Here is a 21,010-nt window from a genome sequence, read left to right on the forward strand (position 1 = left end):
TTGTAATGTAAATAAGAAATACCCAATTTAATAAAGATGGAGAAAAAAAGATGTAGAAAATACCCATGGTTTGGGATAATACCATTGTCTGTGGCACCTATTGTAGTTGGATAGCTGAACAAAATCTGTGTCTCAAATCAATGTTTAATCCATCTCAGAATTCAGAGAAAAACAGGGAGAGTCCAAAATCAGTGCAGACATGTCTAGGATCCTTGTCCTTCAGGATCCACACTTCCTTCAGAGTCTTCATCATTATAAATGTTCTCTGACACACTTGCATGATATTGTCTTCTGATACAGAACAAATCACCCAAGGTTCATGGGATTCCAGGAGCCAGTTATCTTGTCAATGTGACCACCATGAATCAACAACTCTGGTGGGCCATCCTCTGCATCTTCTGGGGACTATTCTCTAATTTTACTTAGATCCCAAACATTCAGCCGACGATCAGTACTACTGGAAGCTAAGATAGTCTCATTGTGAGGTGACCATTGAACTTGGAATATTTCATCCTTATGTGATTCAAAGGAATGCAACTTGAGTTTCAGATTTCTCAGATCTCACAAGGCAAGTTTTGTCAGCTGATCCTGTGGCAAGAATGAACTCACTATAAGGGTTGAAAGGTAAGCAATTCACTTCAACTGTGTGAGCATCAACTGAGTGGATTGGCTTGGAAGAACTGTTTGAATGAGTATCCCAAGTCATAAGCTTCTGATCATCACCGACTGACTCAAACAGAGACTCGAGGAGCAGATACTAGGAAACGTCCTCCACTACTGCTGTATACCCTGTAAAGACGGTCTTTGCATCCACCACTTTTCCTTCTTTTGGAACTGCACTGATGTCCAACAGGCAGGTGGTACGGTCATCTGAAGTAAGTACCCGCTGAGATTTGGATTCCAAGAAAGCCCATAACCTTCTTTCTGATGTCCACAGGGATCCAAATCTGGGTTGCACTCTCCAGAAGGGTCTGGTTTAGAAGGGTGCTTTGTGTAGTCAAAAACATCACTGGATGAAGTCTTAATTGCAATGATGCAAGGTTTCTGTTTACTTCTCCTTCGTGGTTGATCTTGATTTCTATTTCAATTTTCCCACTGACAGAACGAAAACTTCCAAATTCTCCTTTCTCCCTGTTGTAATGGGATGCATCAAACTGAGCATCATCAATAGGGAGCTGGACACTGGCTATCACCAGGTGGTTTTGTTCATCTGATGTGTGTGTTCCCAGGACAAGTCATGAATGCTGAAATCTTTCCCTTCGGGCCTGGTCACATCTGGAAGCCACTGGGCAATTCAGCTAGGCAACTCCAAGGTATGAGTCATCACCAAATCATAAAGAAAGGGGTATTCTTCTTCCATACTTTGTACTCCTCGTTGATCACATGTTCTTGCACTGCTTCATCAAAGGCCGCTCCCTTGTCAGCCATGACGGCAGGTGAGCAGGTCATGCATTGCAGGGAGTTTTTCTATCTCCTTCAACAGTAACATAAAGTTTTGCCATGTACTGTGGTCTGTGTTGTTGGTTGCCTTTAGGGACATAAAATTCATCGTTCTAAGCCCTCCTGGGTTTCTGTTAAGAAATCTATTGTTATCGTGATGGATTTGTATTCATATATAGGCTCTAATTTGCAGCTTTAAGTGTACTTTCTTTGCTCTGGGTAGTCAGTATTTTAACTGTATTGTGGCATGAGGAGATTCTTTTCTGATCTTATCTGTTTTTTTTTTTTTACACTCCAGATTTTATTCCCCTCCAAGTCCACACCCCCACCAGGGTTCCACATCCCATATCTCCTTGACCCTGGTTCCACAAGGATGTCCTCACCTTCTCACCCCCACAGCACCAGATCCCCCACTCCCGGGGGCCTCAAGACTCTTGAGGGTTAGGTGCATTTTCTCTGACTGAACCCAGACCTTGGGGGTTCTCTACTGTATATGCATTGGAGGCCTCATCTCAGCTGGTGTATGCTGCCTGGTTGGTGATCCAGTGTCTAAGAGATCTCAGGGGTCCAGGTTAATTGAGACTGCTGGTCCTCCTACAGGGTTGCCCTCCTCCTTAGCTTCCTCCAGCCTTTCCCTAATTCAACCAGAGGAGTCAACAGCTCTGTTGATTGGTTGGGTGCATATATCTGCATCTGACTCTCAGCTGCTTGTTGGGTCTTTTGGAAAGCAGTCATGAGAGGTCTCTTTTTGTGAATGCCCCATAGCCTCACTAGTGATGTCAGGTCTTCAGGCCTCCCCTTGAGCTGAAACCCACTTTGGACCTTCTTTTCCTTGGGCTCTTCTCCATTTCCATCCCTGCATTTCTTTCTGACAAGAAGAATTATGGGTCAGAGCTTTGACTGGAATAGCAACTCCATCCTTCACCCTGTCTTTCTGCTGGAGGTAGCTGTTTGGTATTTTAAATGTTTCTGGTATCTGGAAGAAAATCACTTTCCCTAGATATGAGTAAGTTTCTACTATATTATTGAAAATGTTTTCTATGTCCTTAATATGAACTTCTGCAACTTCTATGCTCAGAATTTGTAGCTAAAAGAACCTAACAATTTCTTGGGTTTTTGTTTGTTTGTTTGTTTGTGTGTTTGTTTGTTGTTTTTATTTACCACTATGCTGGCCTGGAGCTCACAATGTAGACCAGGATGTTCTTGAACTTGTAGGAATCCTCCTGAATTAGACTTCTAAGTGTTAGAATTGTGGGTGCACAACACAATTTCCAACTTGGACTTTTAATTAATATTATTGAATATTAAGTTATATATAATAAAGTCTATTCAATTAAAAGTATATGTCACAATGTGTTTTAACAAGTCATACACATCTGTAACTACTGTAATAATCAAGATATAGAATATTTTCATCATCCTGCAAAGTTCTCCTATGCCTATTTCTAGTCAAGCCTTTGGTACTTTTGTTCCCTGATATCTGTTATCTACTTTGCACTACGTTAGAAGAGACCTCTTTGCTAGAATTTCAAATAAATAGCTCATATAATAAGTACTCGTTCAACATAAAACTTTCCTTCTGGGCTGGAGAGATGGCTCAGTGGTTAAGAGCACTGACTGCTCTTCCAGAGGTCCTGAGTTCAATTCCCAAAACCACAGGGTAACTCACAGCCATCTGTAATGGGGACCTGGCACCTTCTTGTGGTGTGTCTGAAGACAGCAACAGTGCACTCATACATAAAATAAATTGTTTAAAAAAAGCTTGCCTTCTGTGTGGTATTTTTCTAAACTCATCAATTTTACCGCTTTTGGCAGCAGTTAAATATGTTTTTTGTGTATTCCATTATATGAATGTACCAGAGGATCTTACGCAATTTGTATTGGTGGACATTTGGGTTAAAAGAAGGCTCAGCTGGAAAGAGCACTTTATGCTTTTGCTAAAGACCCTGGTTTGGTTCCCAACTCCCACATGGCAGCTCACGATTGCCTATAATTCTAGGTCCACGGAATCCAACACCCTCTTCTGGCTTTCAAAGGCACCAAGCATTCATACAGTGTGCATTCACGTATGTGGGCAAAAACACTCATACATACAAAATACAATAATAAATCATTTAAACTAAATACAAAAAGTTTTGTATCTTTGCACTGACTAGTGTTTAACAGTGTTTACTCATCTTTGCAAAGGTGTCTATTCAAATATTTTACTCATTTTCACTAATTTATTTCCCTTATTACTGAGTGGTAGAGGTTATTCTATATTCTACATTTAATCCTTCTGAGAGGTATCTGTAGCATTAAACATTTCTCTCAGCATTTCTAATCTTGTTAACTAGGATGGTTATATGAGGTTAAACTAAAAGGAACTACTGAAATTAACTGGTATTCCACTTGGATCCATGAGGTATCCAAAGTTACAAGGAGATTCAGAACCATTAAAATATCTGCTTATGGGTGTTGGGGATTTAGCTCAGTGGTAGAGCGCTTGCCTACCAAGCGCAAGGCCCTGGGTTCGGTCCCCAGCTCTGAAAAAAAAAAAAAGAGAGAGAGAGAAAAGAAAAAAAATATCTACTTAGGAGGCAGTAAGCCTCCAATAGTCTTATTAAATTTTTATTAGTAGATAACTACTTTAATCAGATGTTTGCTTCTCTAGTACAGTGTTTCCCATCCTAAATGAGATGTGTGTGGCATATAGACTCTGACCTACCATGTCTAGAGTAGGACCTGCACACCTGCATGTCTAACATGTTTTCAGATGGTTCCACTCTTCCAAAAATGTTACTCAAGTTTCTCAGGGAGGAAAAACATAAACACACATATGTTTCATATATATACATATATATATATACATATACATATTTTTTAACCTACCATTATACCCTATATGTTACAATACCAACCATCCAGGCAAGATGTGCCTTCCTTTGCAATAGCAATTGAGAAGCTATGCGCAATTGTTGGCTTCTGGGGAAGGGAGCATCTTTTTTTTTCTTCAGGAATATGCTCCACTATATGGGCAGAACTAATCAGATTCTGGGGATTATCTGAAGGAGAAGAGAAAAAGGAGGAAAAGAAGAGGAGGGAGAAGAGGAGGAGGAGGAAGAGGAGGAGGAAGAGGAGGAGGAGGAAATGAAGGTGGAAAGGGGTGTGTTCAGAGAGAGCATCAAAAAGTGATGGGTGGTAAATATGATCAAGATGTATTGTATACATGCATAAATTCAAAAAGAATAAATAAAATAATGAAAATCATTATAAAACACCAAAAGAAATCAACATATGAATATCAGTGGGTTTTTGGCATACCAATGGTAAATGTACTGAGAAAGAAATTAGAAAAAACAATACCATTCACAATTACTTCAAAAAATAAAATACTAAGACCAGTGAGATGGATCAGTGGGTAAAGGTGAGTGCCACCACCAAGTCTGAGTTTAATGCCCAGGACTCACATGGTAGACGGAATCAACTCCTACAAGTAGCCCTCTGACCTCCACATGTATGCACTTCCCACATATGCACACACACACACACACACACACACACACACACACACACACACACACTGTAGATAGATAGAGGATAGATAGATAGATAGATAGATAGATAGATAGATAGATAGATATAATTAAATATTAAATATTTAGGGATAAACCTAACTAAAGAAGTAAGATGGGACTTTAAAACACTAAAGAAATTGAAGTAAGCACTACAGGATAGAATGACCTCCTATGCTCATAGATAAGCAGACCTTACATCATGAGTGTAATTGTTACATCTCTGAGGGTAAAGGATTCACCAATGGAAGTGTTACAGCTCTGCTCTGGTGAGCAGGGGAGGGTTTTCCCAAAGTATTATGGCTCTGAAGGGAAAGGTAACCTGGCAGCCAGGAGCCAAGAAATACCACAGAGTAACACTGTGCAACAAACTTCACACAAAAGATTTATTTGGAAGGAAGAACCCAGAAGGGTGGCTGCCTCTGCTCAGGTGAGAAACAGCAGAGAACTAAGCAGAAGAAAGGATTTATGTAGGATTTCTGGGGTGGGGAGCTTTCCAGGGTACAGATTGCCAGGGTGGGGATTGGTGAGATTTTAAGTTCAGAGCTTGGGGGGAATCCAAAAATTACTGGAATTTCAGCTCCTGAGATTGGGCTTTTAAATTTCTAGGGCAGGGGCTGGGTCTGTTACGGTTGTTAGTGTTCTGTAGGTGAAATCTGGCTGTTGGAAGTCCTCGTGGGGAGGATCCTGACCAGTCACATGCCTCAAGGGCTTTACAATAAACATATTTCTATTACCAAAATGTGGCCTACAGGTACAATGAAATCACTATCATAGCCCACTGACAATCTTCACAGAAATAGAAAAGACAATCTTCATAGATACGAAAATGCAAAATAGTGTATATATATATATATATATATATATATATATATATATATATATATATCTCCAAAGAAATCCTAGAGGTTGAGGGTTTTGGAAGCATCATGGTCATCACAGTACATGACATTACATTATACCACGGATCCATACTGACAAAACAACATGGTACTGACACAGGACAGAAGAGGAATAGAATGAATGATACAGAAACAAAACAAAGACACAGAAATGCCAGAAACATAGACTGGAAAAAAGCCATCCTCTCAAAAATTAGTACTGTAAAAGCAAGATACCAGCATAAGAAAGAAACTAGAACCGTATCTCTCACTCTATAGAAAAATCCATCCAGAGACTTAAAGATATGAGAAGGTGGCATATATAAAATAACTCTGAAGCATAGCCATGGGCAGGGAACATCTGAGAAGAGCTCCAGGAAATCGTCTCAAATACAAACGATTGAGACTGCTACCTTTCATCTGCCAGAACACAAACAGGGTGCAGGCTGTTGTGCTGTAGGCTGGACCCCGAGTGAACGGAGTTGTTGGGGGGAGGGCAGTAAGGGGAGGAGGATGGGGGGGGGAATGGAAGGGGAGGGGGAGGGGTTAGGGGGATGTTGGCCTGGAAACTGGGAAGGGGAATAACATTTGAAATGTAAAGAAGAAATACCCAATTTAATAAAGATGGAGAAAAAAACTAAAGAAAAGTCACTTGACAGTGGCTCAGCTGTAGACTCGGTGCCACACATCCGACATGCCAGGCAAGGTGTACCCATGGAACAAAAGTGTCAATAGCGTGCAAGTGTGAATAAAAAATAAAATGGCGTACATGTGTGAAAATTGTGCGTGAAACCCATTTTTCTGTATGATGACTTAAAAAAAAAAAACAGAATAGCTACTCATTTAGTAAAGAAATGTGGACCTGATACTCAGAACCGTCAAGGCATGAAATTAGATTCATTTATCCAGCCTCAACCTGCTTCTGTCCCTTCACGGTGACCACACGTGAGTGCTTCTGTTGGAGATGAGACTTTCTGTGCCTGCTGCTTTGAAGACCCGTCTGAGAAGATATAGGTGCAATCACCTCTGTGCGTTTGATAGCCTCGATTCCCTCAGCCATTCCCCCAATAGCCATTCTTCCCTGGAATTATGTATTAGGAGAAATTTTTAAAAAGCCTAGAGAGAAACACAGTTGGAAGGTGGAGGTACTTCAAACAGACTCAACTAATTCCCTTGTAAGTTCCCTTTTTATTTTTTAATTCACAAAGAAGATAAATTTATTATACGGTGCAAGAGCCCTAGAAGGCAGACAATACTGCACTGCTGTTGTCCTAATCTGATCTCCTCCTATGAACTTTTGAATCTGTCCTATGATACCTTTAATTTAAATATACTTAATACAAATAAACCCTTCAGAATTCTTATTGAAAGCAAAAAGAACATTTCCTCAGCTTTACCCCTGCCTAGCAATTGCCTACAATGAATTTTCCTTGGCTGCACGCCTGGCTTCTTTTTGGCTTGATTATAAATAGCTCTGCCTTCCACACTCAACGGTATGCAGGTTTATACCATAAATTGTGTGCTCAGCCTTCTTTTGAGCACAGTTACCCTCGCTCAGAGCTCCAAGCAAACTCAAAGGCAAAGAGATCGACATCACTGAGTGCTGATTCTACCCCTAGAGAAATGCTGCATAAGGTTTCCACCGCACCTTAGCTCTGTAAAAGGTAGGTGGTGGGGGAAGTACTGTTCACAGGCTATAAAGTGGGCTAGAGAGAGGATAGAAATACGCGGACACAAAGAGAACGAATAGGGGGAAGAGATTCCCCTCTTTCACTCCAGATCAAATTCACATTTCCTCCTCCTGTCAAGAATTTACACACGCATGCATGCACACACACACACACACACACACACACACACACACACTCACACACAATGTTGGGAGGTAAGCCTATCAAAGACCAACACAGACATTCTTAAAGCAGGGAAAAAAAAGTTTTGTTCTGGACAGTAGCTGCAAAGTGACCTTTCCTAAATCATTGAGCCCCAAGCCTTACAACCCTTTATCTTTATGCACAAAAAAAACATAACCTGGTTATCACAGTTCAGTTAGCATGAAGCAGGATTACAGAAGCCAAGAAGCAAGATTAGCACTTTTCTATCCTGGAATTATGGACTAAGACTTTGATGGATTAAGCATTGTGGATGGTGCCTTCCCTGGGCTGGTGGTCCTGGGATCTATAAGAAAGCAGGCGAAGCAAGTTATGAGGAGCAAGCCAGTAAGTAGTACCTCTCTATGGCCTCTGTACCAGCTCCTGCCTCCAGGTTTCTGCTGTGTTTGATGCTGGTTCCTGCTTCATATCTTCCATTGCTATGAATCTTAGCTAGGGTCATCCTCATTGATCCCTGGGAGTTTCCATTCCCCTGGATTTCTACCTCATCCTGAGATGCACAGCCCAAGACAATTGTCTTTTCCAGTACTGTCTCTCAGTCTCCCCACAGGAACCTGATTCCTCCTGTTTCCACCCTCATACTTTCCCCCATAATTATGTGTATATGTCTATGTGTCTGTGTCCAGATTGTCTGCAGTTCTTTTCTCAGGATCACAGACGTGATCTCAGAATTATGGAATATTCAGGATGAATATCCTTCTGAACAAAACAAGACAAAATAAGGACATTCAGAAGAAGAAACTCAGAAAAAGGGCCCAGGAGACAACTCAAGCTCTACTTGTTGAGCTATCCTTAGTAGCTAGACCAACAGTATACAAAGAGTAGTGAGAAAAATAAAAATCTCCTCCTTCCTGAACTGGACCCATAGTCCTATGTATGTGTCTACCATTTCCCTCCTTTCTAGGAACCTGTGATGCCTACAGCTGCACTGGCCACATGTGTATGCATGTGATTGCAATGGTTCTGGGGAACAGAGGCATAACTGGATGACAAGAGTGCTGGGATTGAATTTTGATCCTCTTCAAGAGCAGTATGCACTCTTAATAACTGAACCACCTTTTAAAAGTCTTATAATGTAATTGGATTCAAGAACACACTCATCATAGACCCAGAGAAGATCCCTGAGACTAAGAAGAGGTTAGGCTATATAGAATCCACTCTTTTTTTCCTTTCTTCCTTTCTTGAGACAAGCTCTCACTTTATGACCCTGAATGGTCTACATTTATTCTTTTGTTCTTGTTAGACTTGGATTTATGTACTCATGCACTAGAGAAATGTTTTTGTGCAGTGTGCAAAGATTATCCTTGTATACTCAAATGCTGATTTCCATAGCAGGCAGAGTTGAGTACCATACTGATTTTGGTATTGTTATTTTATGAAGCATCACCTGTTTCAGTGCTTTGTAAATTCTTTTCTCCATTACCTTATGATTGGTCAATAAAAAGCTGATCAGCCAACTAGCTGGGCTGGGGAAATAAGAAGGCTGAACTTCTGATTCCAGCCAGGGGTCCCAAGGAGAAGGAGATAGGAGAAGGGCCACAGAGAAAAGAATATAGAGAGACCATGTAAAAAGACAAAGAGATGTCAGTGAGACAGAGGATCCAGGAGGAATTGTGATGAGCAAATTGGCAAGGAATTCACCATGAAGACACACATGGAACAGATCAAACCAGGGAAGACTCAGACTGGAGGTAAAGAGCCATGTGGCTAAGAAATAGATTGTGTAGAGGTTTAGACTAGATGAATATCTGTCCAGCCTAGGCTTTTAGCTTATTAACAAACTTAGTAGGTCTTTGTATCAATTAATTGGGAGCTAACAGAAACAGGTACAGATTATATGTTTAAAACACAGACAGGAAAAAGATAGCATTTTCAACAAATGGTGCCGGTTCAATTACAGGCAGAAGCTGAAAAGAACCCAGATGCCCTTCGACAGAGGAATGGATACAGAAAATGTAGTACATCTACACAACAGGAGTACTTCTCAGTTATCAAAAACATGACATCATGAAATTCATAGGCAAATGGATTGAACTAGAACATATCATCCTGAGTGAGGTAACCCAATCACAATATATATATATATATATATATATATATATATATATTCCACTCACTGATAAGTGTGATAAGTGGATATTACCCAAGATACAATCCACAGACTACATGAAGCTCTAGAAAAATGACCAAAGTGTGGATGCTTCCGTCATTCCTAAAAGGGAGAACAGAAATATTCATAAGAGGGGGTATGGAGACAAACTATGGGACAGAGACCGAAGGAATGGCCATTTAGAGCCTGCCCCACCTGGAGATCCAGCTCATATATATTTACAGTCACCAAAACTAGACAATATAGATGAAGCCAAGAAGTGCCTGCTGACAGGAGCCTGATATACTGTCTCCTGAGAGGTGCAGCAAGAGCATGACAACTACAGAAGTGAATGCTAGCAGCAAACCATTGAACTGAGAACGGAGTTCCTGTTGGAGGAATTAGAGAAAGGGCTGAAGGAGCTGGAAGGGCTTGCAACCCTGTAAGAACAATATCAACCAACCAGAGCTCCCAGGGACTAAACCACTACCCAAAGAGTACACATGGAAAGACCCATGGCTCCAGTTGCATATGTACCAGAGGATGGCCTTGTTGGGGACACCAATGAAAGAAGAAGCCCTTGGTCCTGCCAAGGCTAGACACACACACACCCCCCCCAGTGTAGAATGTCAGGACGGAGATGCAGGAAGGGATGGGTGATTGGGAAGGGGGAACACCATCATAGAAGAAGGGAGAGGGCAATTAGATAGGGGGTTCATGGACAGGAAACTGGGAAAGGGAATAACATTTGAAATGTAAATAAAAATATATCCAATAAAATACAGACAAAACTTATATATTTATTTTGAGTGTGCTATGTGCATATGTATTTATAAACATATACATGTATATAAAAAACTAGCCAATGCCAGGCCACTTTCTTCTATTTATCTCTACCTTACTTGAAAAAAATATTTTTTCACATCTATCTATTCACCTATCTCTCAGTGTGTGTGTGTGTGTGTGTGTGTGTGTGTGTGTGTCTGTGTGTGTGTGTGTGTGTGTGTCTATGTGTGTCTGTGTGTGTGTCTGTGTGTCTGTGTGTGTGTGTGTGTATGTGTGTGTGTGTGTCTGTGTGTGTGTGTCTGTGTGTGTGTCTGTGTCTGTGTGTGTGTGTCTGTGTCTGTGTGTGTGTGTGTGTGTGTGTGTGTGTCTGTGTGTGTGTGTCTGTGTGTGTGTCTGTGTCTCTGTGTGTGTCTGTGTGTGTGTGTCTGTGTATGTGTGTCTGTGTCTCTGTGTGTGTCTGTGTGTGTGTGTCTATGTGTGTCTGTGTGTGTGTCTGTGTGTGTGTGTCTGTGTGTGTCTGTGTGTGTGTGTCTGTGTGTGTGTGTGTGTGTGTGTGTGTGTGTGTGTGTGTGTGTGTGTGTGTCTGTATGTGTGTGTGTGTGTGTCAGTGTGTGTCTGTGTGTGTGTCAGTGTGTGTCTGTGTGTGTGTCAGTGTACCCTGCTGTATCTGTGAAGGTCAGAAGATACTATTTAGGAATTCCTTCTCTCTTTCTACTACCAGCTGAGTTCCCAGGATAGAAGCCAGGTTGTCAGGCTTGGCAGAAAGTGATTTTACCCACAAAATCACTTCACTAGCCTATTGACCTCATTCTTTTGAAATTGAGTCTGACACTGGGCCTGGAGCTCACCGATTGTCTAGACTATCTAGTCAGAAAGTTCCAGGGAGACTCTTGTCTCCTCTCCCACAGTCCTGGAGTTAGCATTATATGCCTTCCCTGATCTTTTCTAAAACACACCTGGGTGCTTCGAATCTGAAACTAGGTCCTCATATTTACATGTCAAGTGCCTTAGAGACTGAGACATCTCTCTGGCCCCCTTTTCATTGTGTTTGGGATCACACAAATTAAGCAAGTGCTCTACAACTGAGCTACATTCCCAGCCTTGGTCTTAGTATTTTTCTGTCAGTACATGTCTAACTATGAAAATTAAAGACTTAGTTTTTATTATGGAAAATCTGGATATACCTAAAAGTAGAACAAAATCGTATGATGAACCCTGTGTGCTGGCTTCAGTCAGGTTCATCTGACACTAGCATGGTGTCATCTATTTCGGTTTAATGTGCTATTCACTCTCCTATTAAAACAGAAGTTCTTTGAAGGGAATCCTGTTTTAGCAAAATAATAATCATCTTAACTTACTAAACCCAGACTTGGGGAGGAGAAGGAAACATGTTAGTTTACAGATAGAAAACTCCACTCTGTCAGACCTCTGTCACAAATGTTATGAACTCAGCTCTGAGTTTTATTGCTGTCATTTCACTATTCCAGAAGTTAGGTGTGAATTGTTCTTCCTTTTCTGAAGTTCTTGTAGGTTAAAAAAAAAATTGCCAGTGGTCTCACACCTAAGGAGTTATATAACAGGAACTAGCCTGGTTTTTTTCTTTCTTTATCTCTTAAAGCTTATCCCTTAGCCAGACATTGCACAAAAATTGGCTTATCCAAATCTCACTTTGGATCAATTCAAAATCAATAAAGTGGAGATCATTACGTCTGTAATGAAGCCCTTAGTTTTCTATTATTTCCTTGTTGGAGGTAAATCACATATTAACTCAGGGGAAGAATTTTACAAAGGGTGTAGTCACTGGGAGTGCTTATGTATCCTTTTATCATGTATGTAAAGATGTTCTAATAATAAGACAAAAAAAATAAGGTTTTGTACATACTTGCCTTCTGAAAACAAAGCTACAAGGCATGTGACATGAATTGAAGAATTCCTTTTGCACAAAACAATTTATTTAACTTCACTCAGTTCCATGTTGATTTGGAAAATTTGGGCAGAAACGACCTTTGCCTTGAAGCCACATGGATATGTATTATGTGTTGGTTCCTCTGGGTCTTTGCTATGAATCCTTGTGTATTCACAAAGACAGGAAATCTAGTTCTCAATTTTCTCATCTATTATGAACGTTAAGGGCATGCATGAACGTCTAAGAAGAGTCAACTCTGTGAAGAGGGCTGAGCATATGGGATATTCTCCTCCCCCTTCCTCTTTGTCCCCATTCCCATGTATTTGGAGGTTTTTCTTTCCCCTGATCCCATTTCCATTTACATGCCATGCTACACGGCGGGAGCTGCACTTGTAGTCACAAACCCTGGCTCTCTTCATTTAGGATTTGTGCTAGCTGAGCTTCCACTTCTTTGTTCTCTCTCCTTCAGAGTTTGAAGTGACAAGACCTGGTTACTACTGTATATTAGTTTCATAGATTATTCTTACTGCAGTTTGTTATATAAGCTGACTGAAGCTCTTTCAGGAAGTTGGCAGGGAATGAATGATCTGTCCTATTATTGAGTGTCACGTTCTTTAGAGAATTATGAAGTAGTATGTGCTTCTCTAGCCACACCATGTTTTTGTTATCATTACGTTGTCAATATCAATTAAGACTGAGAACATCTGATGAATACATGGAGTAGCCAGAGAAAGGTACGGTCAGATTGGCTAATGGACATTTTGACAGCCTGGCATTGTCTTCATATCAGTTTATAAGGATGTTTTAATTATCTTGGCAACTCTTCCTTGAAACCCTCTCCAAGTGACTACTATTAAAAAGTCTTCTCATCCACACAACCAAAATTATCAATAATTAAAATGTCATAAGCCTCCTGCCTCTCTGTTGAACTCATCATATAGATGAATGCTAAGGTTTTTATAGTCTGCGATGGAAACTGATTTTTCTGGTTGCCATTGGAAACAGTTTAGACCTCTTGAAACACTGAATAAGCTCTTCAGGTCAATACAGCATATTCATATTATGACTACTGAGTGCATCAAATTGGATTAAGTACTCTTTTATACAGAACTAAAAAGAACATCTCATCAGAAATTGGCACATTACTAGTTGGCACAGGTAAGCTTACACAAAGAGATTACATATTCATGTAGACTGTGTTGAGGCCAGCCAGGGAGGCAGGAAGTTAAGGAGACATGGAAATAGAAAGGAACCTTCACTGTTGATTCTGGTTCCTCTTGGCAGCAGGGAATGAGGAATCTCAGCATGATCAACGTTTTCTGTGAAGGTTCATTGACACAGAGGACAATACTCCCTGTATTTAGATGTCTTCAATAAAGACTGTTAAAATAGGGCTAGAAATACAGCTCAGTGTTTAAGAATACTTCTAGAGGACCTGAGTTCAGTTCCCAGCACCTATATCAGTCAGGTGGTTCATATGACTCCAGCTCTAGGAGATCCGCTGATACTGTCTTTTGACTTCTATACACACACACACACACACACACACACACACACACACACACACACTCACACTCACACACACATACACACACTCACATACGCACTCACACACACATACACACACATACACACACATACACACACACACACACACACACACACACACACACTCACAGGCATATGGCCTTATTTCTCTCTCAGATACTTTTGAGAAATCTCACAAACAAGTCTATTAATATTGTTTACTATGAAAGCATTCAGACTTTCTATGTAACCTCTATAATCTAGGGTGTAACCTTATCAGCTATCAAATCAACAGCAGAAAATGCCCTATGATCTATCTTAAATCTCTTAGTAAGTCTTTAAACATAGAACTTCAGAACCTATCTAAAATATAGGATGGCTATTGGGAAGGTAATTGACTGATTTTTCTTGAGAAGCTCATAAACATTGTGTCAGTCTTATTCTTTCCTAAGTGCTTCTCTTTCTATTAACCCTGTTAAATCTGTGCTAATTAAACTCCAATTCTGTTCCATACAGATTTGAAATTCCTTGCTGCAGTTAAGTGAAGAATACTGGGTTGCCTGGAGGGGTGATCTTAGCAAAGAATTCTTCAAGATGTTACAAATGATAACTGTGGCCTTGTCTCCAGCTCTTGCCTCACATTTGAGGCCAGGATGACTCGGGTACATTTAAAATTAAGTGTAATTTTAACTGCGGTGAGAGTGAGGAAACATAATAGCTGGAGAAATATCTCAGCAGCGCATATTGCTCTTGCAGAGGACCTGAGTTTGGTTCCTTGGTTCCCAGCACCCACAGAAGTCAGCTCATATCTGTAACTCCAATTCCACGGGATCCAATACCTTCTTCAGGCCTCTGTGCACACACATAGCATGTATATACACACACATAAATAAATTTAATAAATAGGCCTGTACATGTGTACTAATGTATATTCTCTATCTCTGTCTGCCTTACACACACACATACATACACACACACACACACACACACACACACACACTCACACACACACACACCTAAACTTCCTTATACTAAAATCTAACCAGAATAAATTGTAGTTTTAGAGGGTTAGGGAGAAGTTCAAGGTTATGAATTCTGAAGCTGTTACCTTCTGTAATGTGACCTGATAGATTTCTGATCCCCCTGGAAAACGTAGAATTTTCATGTCCACTCCTTTTGTTGAGAGGATAGTGTAGGAAGATCAATGATTAGCAGCCTTAAAACTACAAGGTAAAAATAAGCAGAAACAAAAACTTCTAACATTTCATCGGTGGAAACATGGATATATTAGTTGAGGAAATGATAGCAGGATAAGGAAGTAGTATGCCAGTCTAGTTTGTCCCTGGGCAGTCTCCTCCCTTGTATTATTTCCTGGCTCCCTAAAGTCCAGAAAGATGAGAGCTGAGTGTGTTTGGGTGATAGAGATAAACGTGTAGAAATTGTTGAAATAAAAAAAAAAACCCATACAAAATCCAGGTCCTTGCACAATACAGGCTGACTATTCACTGTGCCTCTGGGCCAGGCCTCTGCCAGCACTCATCAGAGATGGACTATCTCTGCTCTGTGTGCTGTTGGCTGAGTGCCCCTGCGCTGGCTCTATATCTGAAAGGCGGAGTCAGTTGTAGTACCTAAGAGGGTCTTAATTAGTACTAGTTTGGTTGGTCTTTATCTTCTGGCTTGTTTCAGTTGTTTTCCTCCTGGACTTTTTCCTAATGGGGTCTCCTATTCCATCAGGATAATTGGGCTTCTTTACATGGTAGCTCATGTATTGAGAACACAGTAACAGGTTTCTTGCCGTGGTCTTAGATCAGACGTGTGTTTGTCTAGACTTAAAGGTAGGACAACAGATAGGAGATGTGCCGTGGAGCACATAAATTGAGGGTAGCATCTTAGCAAGTAATGTCGCACCTCCATCTTTATTGAAATGAGTCACATCTTTGCCTTGTATTACAAGTTTCAGATGTGATTCATTTTCTTTTCATTGAAAATGGTATGGGAGGAAGTACACTGTTTGACTTCAGGCTTGATCTATATTCAGCCATTAGTAAATTGTGTAGCCTTGTGGTCTATCAATGACAGTGGGAGACACAGTCTGTTGCTCCATGTTGGAGCCTGAAGAATAAGAGGTCCTTAGGAATTTTCAGGTGACCTATTGTTTTCTGAGTTTTAATGTGTGTTTGGTTTTTGCTGTTTGTTTGTTTGCTTGCTTGCTTGTTTGTTGAGCTGAAGTAGCCCAGAGAGTGACCTGGAGCTCACTACATAGCCCAAGCTACACCTAAACTCACAGTGAAACTCCTGAGTAATGAGATTGCACACATGAGCCATTTGACCTCTTTTGAAGCTGTGAGTTTGATTTATGTCAATTTATGAAGAATTTCAGGATGAATTATAAAAATTATTTTTCCCTTTAGAAAGAGGTAAGAGAAAAGCCTACTGTGCACTTAAGACTCAGACATGGAGAAGGTGGTGGTGGTGGTGGTGGTGGTGGTGGTGATTGGTGGTGGTGGTTGTGGTAATTAAGTTATTATAACAGGCCCCTAGATCTTAGTGCAACTGATGTCATGTTAGAGGTATCACCATGACCTCAAAACCCAGAATAAGGGCCTTAATATCTGCCAAAACAGAACAAAGACAGAATTCATCAAAGACCTAAACCCTAATCCCAGGAAAGTCCTTAAATATACTAATCTTACTTTTTTACCTCTGTACTTCTGTTTCTTACTAACTGAAGGATGATGACCAATATGTGGTATTTGTGCATACAAGACAAAGGTCTGTGAGGCTTGGAAATCCAGGACACAATGAGAAGATCAAACCTAAGAGTAATAGGTATAAAAGTGTGTGAAGACTCCCAACTTAAAGGGCCAGTAAATATCTTCAATATAATTATAGAAGAAAACTTCCCTAACCTAAAGAAAGAGATACCTGTAAGCACACAAGAAGCCTACAGAACTCCAAATAGATTGCACCAGAAAAGAAATTTCTCCTGGCAAATAATAGTAAAAACATCAAATGCACAAAACAAAGAAAGAATGTTAAAAAGCAATAATTTAAAAAAAAAAGGTCAAGTAACATAAAAAGGCAGACCTATCAAAATTACACCAGACTTCTCAACAGAGTCTATGAAAGCTATAAGATCCTGTACAGACGTCATACAGACCCTAAGAGAACACAAACGCCAGCCCAAGCTACTATATACAGCAAAACTCTCAATTACCATGAATGGAGAAACCAAGATATCCATTACAAAACCAAATTTACACAATGTATTTCCACAAATCGAATACTACAAAGGAGAGTAGATGGAAAACTACACACATAGAGGGAAACTACACCCTAGAAAAAGCAATAATATCAACCAATCAGAGCACCCCCAGAGCTCCTAGGAACTAAACCACCATTCCAAGAGTACACAGGGATGTACCTATGGCTCCAGCCACATATTTAGCGGAGAATGGCCTTGTTGGGCATCAGTGGGAGGAGAAGACCTTGGTTCTGTCAAGGCTCAATATGCTAGTGTAGGGGAATGTCAGTGTGGGGAGGGAGGAAAGAGGGCGTGGGTGGGTGGGAGAGCAACCTCATAGAAGGGGGAAGGGTAATGGGATAATGGATTTCTGGAGGGAAACAAGGAAAGGAGATAACATTTAAAATCTAAATAAAAAATATCCAATAAAAATATTTTGATAAATAAATAAATACATAAATAAATAAATATGATGACATCATAAAATATATAGATAAAGAAATAAAACTAAAGAAAATCCTCCTGAGTGAGTTAACCCAGATGCAGAAAGGTAATTATGATATGAATTTGCTTATATATGTATATGAGCTGTTAGTCAACGATAACTCTGCTACAATCCATAGAACCACAGAGGGTAGACAGAGAGGAAGGGATTAGAAGTGCAGAGAGATCTCATTGGAGAGGGAAATAGAATAGATAATTTTAGATGAGTGGAGTAGGGGCTGGGATGGGAGGATCAAGTGGTTGAGGGGCGCTTAAGAGGAGGATGAGGGAGAGAATACAGGGAGAGACAACTAAAATTAAAGGCCATTTGAGGGGCAGTACCAACACCTAATACAGTTAAAATCTTCCTAAAATATATACATATATGAAGACAACTAGCCGCCTTTGGTCACCAAATGAAGCTTCCAGTACCAGGATTGTGTTAGATCTAATTGAGTTGTTGGCCACAGATGTCCCATGGGGATCCCCAAACAACCCAGGCTATTGTCAAGACAATAGGCTGTGCTTCACAAACCAGTAGAGGGGCTTATTGTTGAAGACAGTACCCACACAACTTACCGAATGTGGAGAAGTCAAGCTGATGCCTACATAAAGTCTTCACCTCTATGTCCTAACACCTTTGGCAAAGAAAAGTACTTCACACACTACCAATAGAGAAATGTAAGCACCAAACCAGCCACGAACCCTTTGATCTACAATGGTATCCTTCCTGCAAAATATGCTAGTGCAAATGCAGCCCAAAGCTTGTGGAAGTAACCAACCAAGATCTGATTTGACTTAAGACCCATTCCACAAGATCGATCCCATACTCTACACAGTTTGGGTGAGCAAGAACCAGAACTAGATCATCCAGGGACTTAGGGTAAAATGAAACACTACTGGGAAAAACCACTTAAATGGCATTCTGCTGTGCTCATATACTCATAGATCAGTGCCTTACTCAACTATCAGCACAGAAGTTTCCTTCTGCAGCAGGTAGAAATAAATATATAGACCCACAGCCAAACATGCAGAGCATGAGAGACTTTTGACCACTCAGCCCTAAATAAGATGTGTTCATCAAAAAAGCCCTCTCCTCAGAGCTCAGGGAACCCATCCCCCAAGAAGAGGAAGCAGAAAGAGTATAAGATCAAGAGGGGGTGGAGGACAGTAAGAAAGCAAGATCCTCTAAATCAAAGTTCTTTGGACTTTGAAAGCTTGAAGTAGGTAGCAAACTTAGAGCCTGCACAGGTCTGTGCTAGATCCTCTGCGTATAGATTATGTCTTCCAGTTTAGTGCTTTTATGGGATTCCTGGCTGTGTGACCCTGAGTGGGTCTCTGATTCTTGTGCCTTCACCTGGGTTCTTTTCCTTCTGTTGCTTGTCTCGTCTAGCTTCAATGTGATGGTTTTGTTTTATTATATTTCATTTTTCCATATGTTGTTATTATACCTTAGAAGCCTGTCCTTTTTGAATGAGAGACAGAAAGGGAGTAGTTGCAGATAAAAGGGGAAGCATGGAGGAATTGGGAGGAGTAAAGGGAGAGGAGCCATAATCAGGATATATTATGTGAGAAAAGAATATATTTTCAATAAAAGGAAAAAATAATGCATTTTACTTAAAGTAATTTGTATTATTGTTGTTGTCATGTTCACATTTTAAAGAGAAATGTATGTATGAAGATATATACATATATTAATAGATCAGTTGCAGACATTCTAGTTTAACTGTCAATCTGACACAATCTAGGGCCACTTGAGAAAGTAGTATCAGTTGAAGGATTGCCCAGTTCAGATTGGCCTGTGGGGAATTGCCTTGATTCTTAATTAATATAGGAGGGCTGAGTCTGTAGGGATCATTTTCTGGGCAGGTGAACCTGAACTGTTTAAGAAAGCTAGCTAAAGCAACCATTGTTCTGCAATGGGCTGTGCACACTACCAGAAAAGAAAAGTAGTCATCATTTACAACCAGTTGTGAACCATGGGAGCTACAAAAATGACTAGCCTGACAAGATATGCCCACTTGTTCAATATTGGAAGATGAAGATGAAGAAAATGAGGAGGAAAAGGAGAAAAAGGAGGAGGAGGAAGAGGAGGAAGAAAAGAAGGAGGAGGAGCAGGAGGAGGAAGAAGAGGAGGAGGAGGAAGAGAAGGAGGAGGAAGAGGAAGAGGAGGAGGAGGAGGAAGAAGAGGAGGAAGAGAAGAGGAAGAAGAAGAAAGTTGTTGAAGAAGTTGACCGCTAAGGTGCACATAAGTCATAAATGTCTCTAGCTGATAGCCTTGACCTAATAGACCTCATGAAGCTTGCGCATTCTTTTGCTCACTCATCATTTTGAGTTACAAACCAGATGGTGGTCCAGGATGGAGCCTGACCACCAAGGTTCTGAGCCAAGGACCTTAAAACTAGAGTTGGATAAGGCCAGATCACCAACGTTTATCTCTTTCCTATGACTCACTGGCCCCAAATGGGGCAGAACCAAAATGGAAAATCCTTTGGTCAACCCCTCATGTCAAAATATAATTAGACAATCCTACAGCCCACCCAGCCCATCTCACCTTATGATCTCCTCATTTAAATATGCAATTTCCCTTTAAATACGCGATTTCCCTTCGGGGATAAGGCTTGGAGCTACCTCCCTGCTTGCTCAAAAAAATAAAGCTTTCTCTTTTTTTTTAATTTTTTTTTTTTTACTTATTCCTTTACATCCTCCTTACTGCCCTCCTCCCAGTCATGGTCATCCCCTCCTACAATCCATCCACTTATCCTCTGCGTGGGTAAGGCCCCTCTGGATATCTCAGACACACACACACACACACACACACACACACACACACACACACACACCCTGGCACTTCAAGCCTCTGCAAGGCTAGGCACTTCCTCTTCCTCTCCCACTGAGGCCAAACAAGCTAGTAGAACACACCCAGCATACAGACAACAGCTTTTGGGCTAGCCCTCCTCCAATTGTACAATGGGAACCCACATAAAGGTCAAGTTATATATCTGCTACATACAAGCAGGGAGGCCTATATCCAGGAAGTAAAAGGGTAAAAGAGGGAGGGAGGGAGAAAGAGACCACTTAGTCTTACTCATTTATAAATGTAACATGATATAATGTTGCAATTTCATTTGTGCTGTTGAAAAACAAGCTGAAATTACACGGGGCTGTGAAGGCACAAACCCTCTCTAGCAAAGCTTGCCTTCTCATT

The 21,010-nt window shown here is 40.7% G+C and overlaps 1 protein-coding gene and 1 pseudogene across 1 annotated transcript in view; one reads left to right on the top strand and one right to left on the bottom strand.

The window, feature by feature from the left end:
* Kcnh8 (potassium voltage-gated channel subfamily H member 8) overlaps positions 1-21,010 on the top strand; it is a 582,230-nt gene that overhangs the window by 269,889 nt on the left and 291,331 nt on the right. The window lies entirely within an intron of this gene.
* On the bottom strand, positions 204-1,428 carry LOC116899221 (annotated as a pseudogene).

Source organism: Rattus rattus, chromosome 4 (assembly GCF_011064425.1).
Source record: "Rattus rattus isolate New Zealand chromosome 4, Rrattus_CSIRO_v1, whole genome shotgun sequence".
Classification (NCBI taxonomy): domain Eukaryota; kingdom Metazoa; phylum Chordata; class Mammalia; order Rodentia; family Muridae; genus Rattus; species Rattus rattus.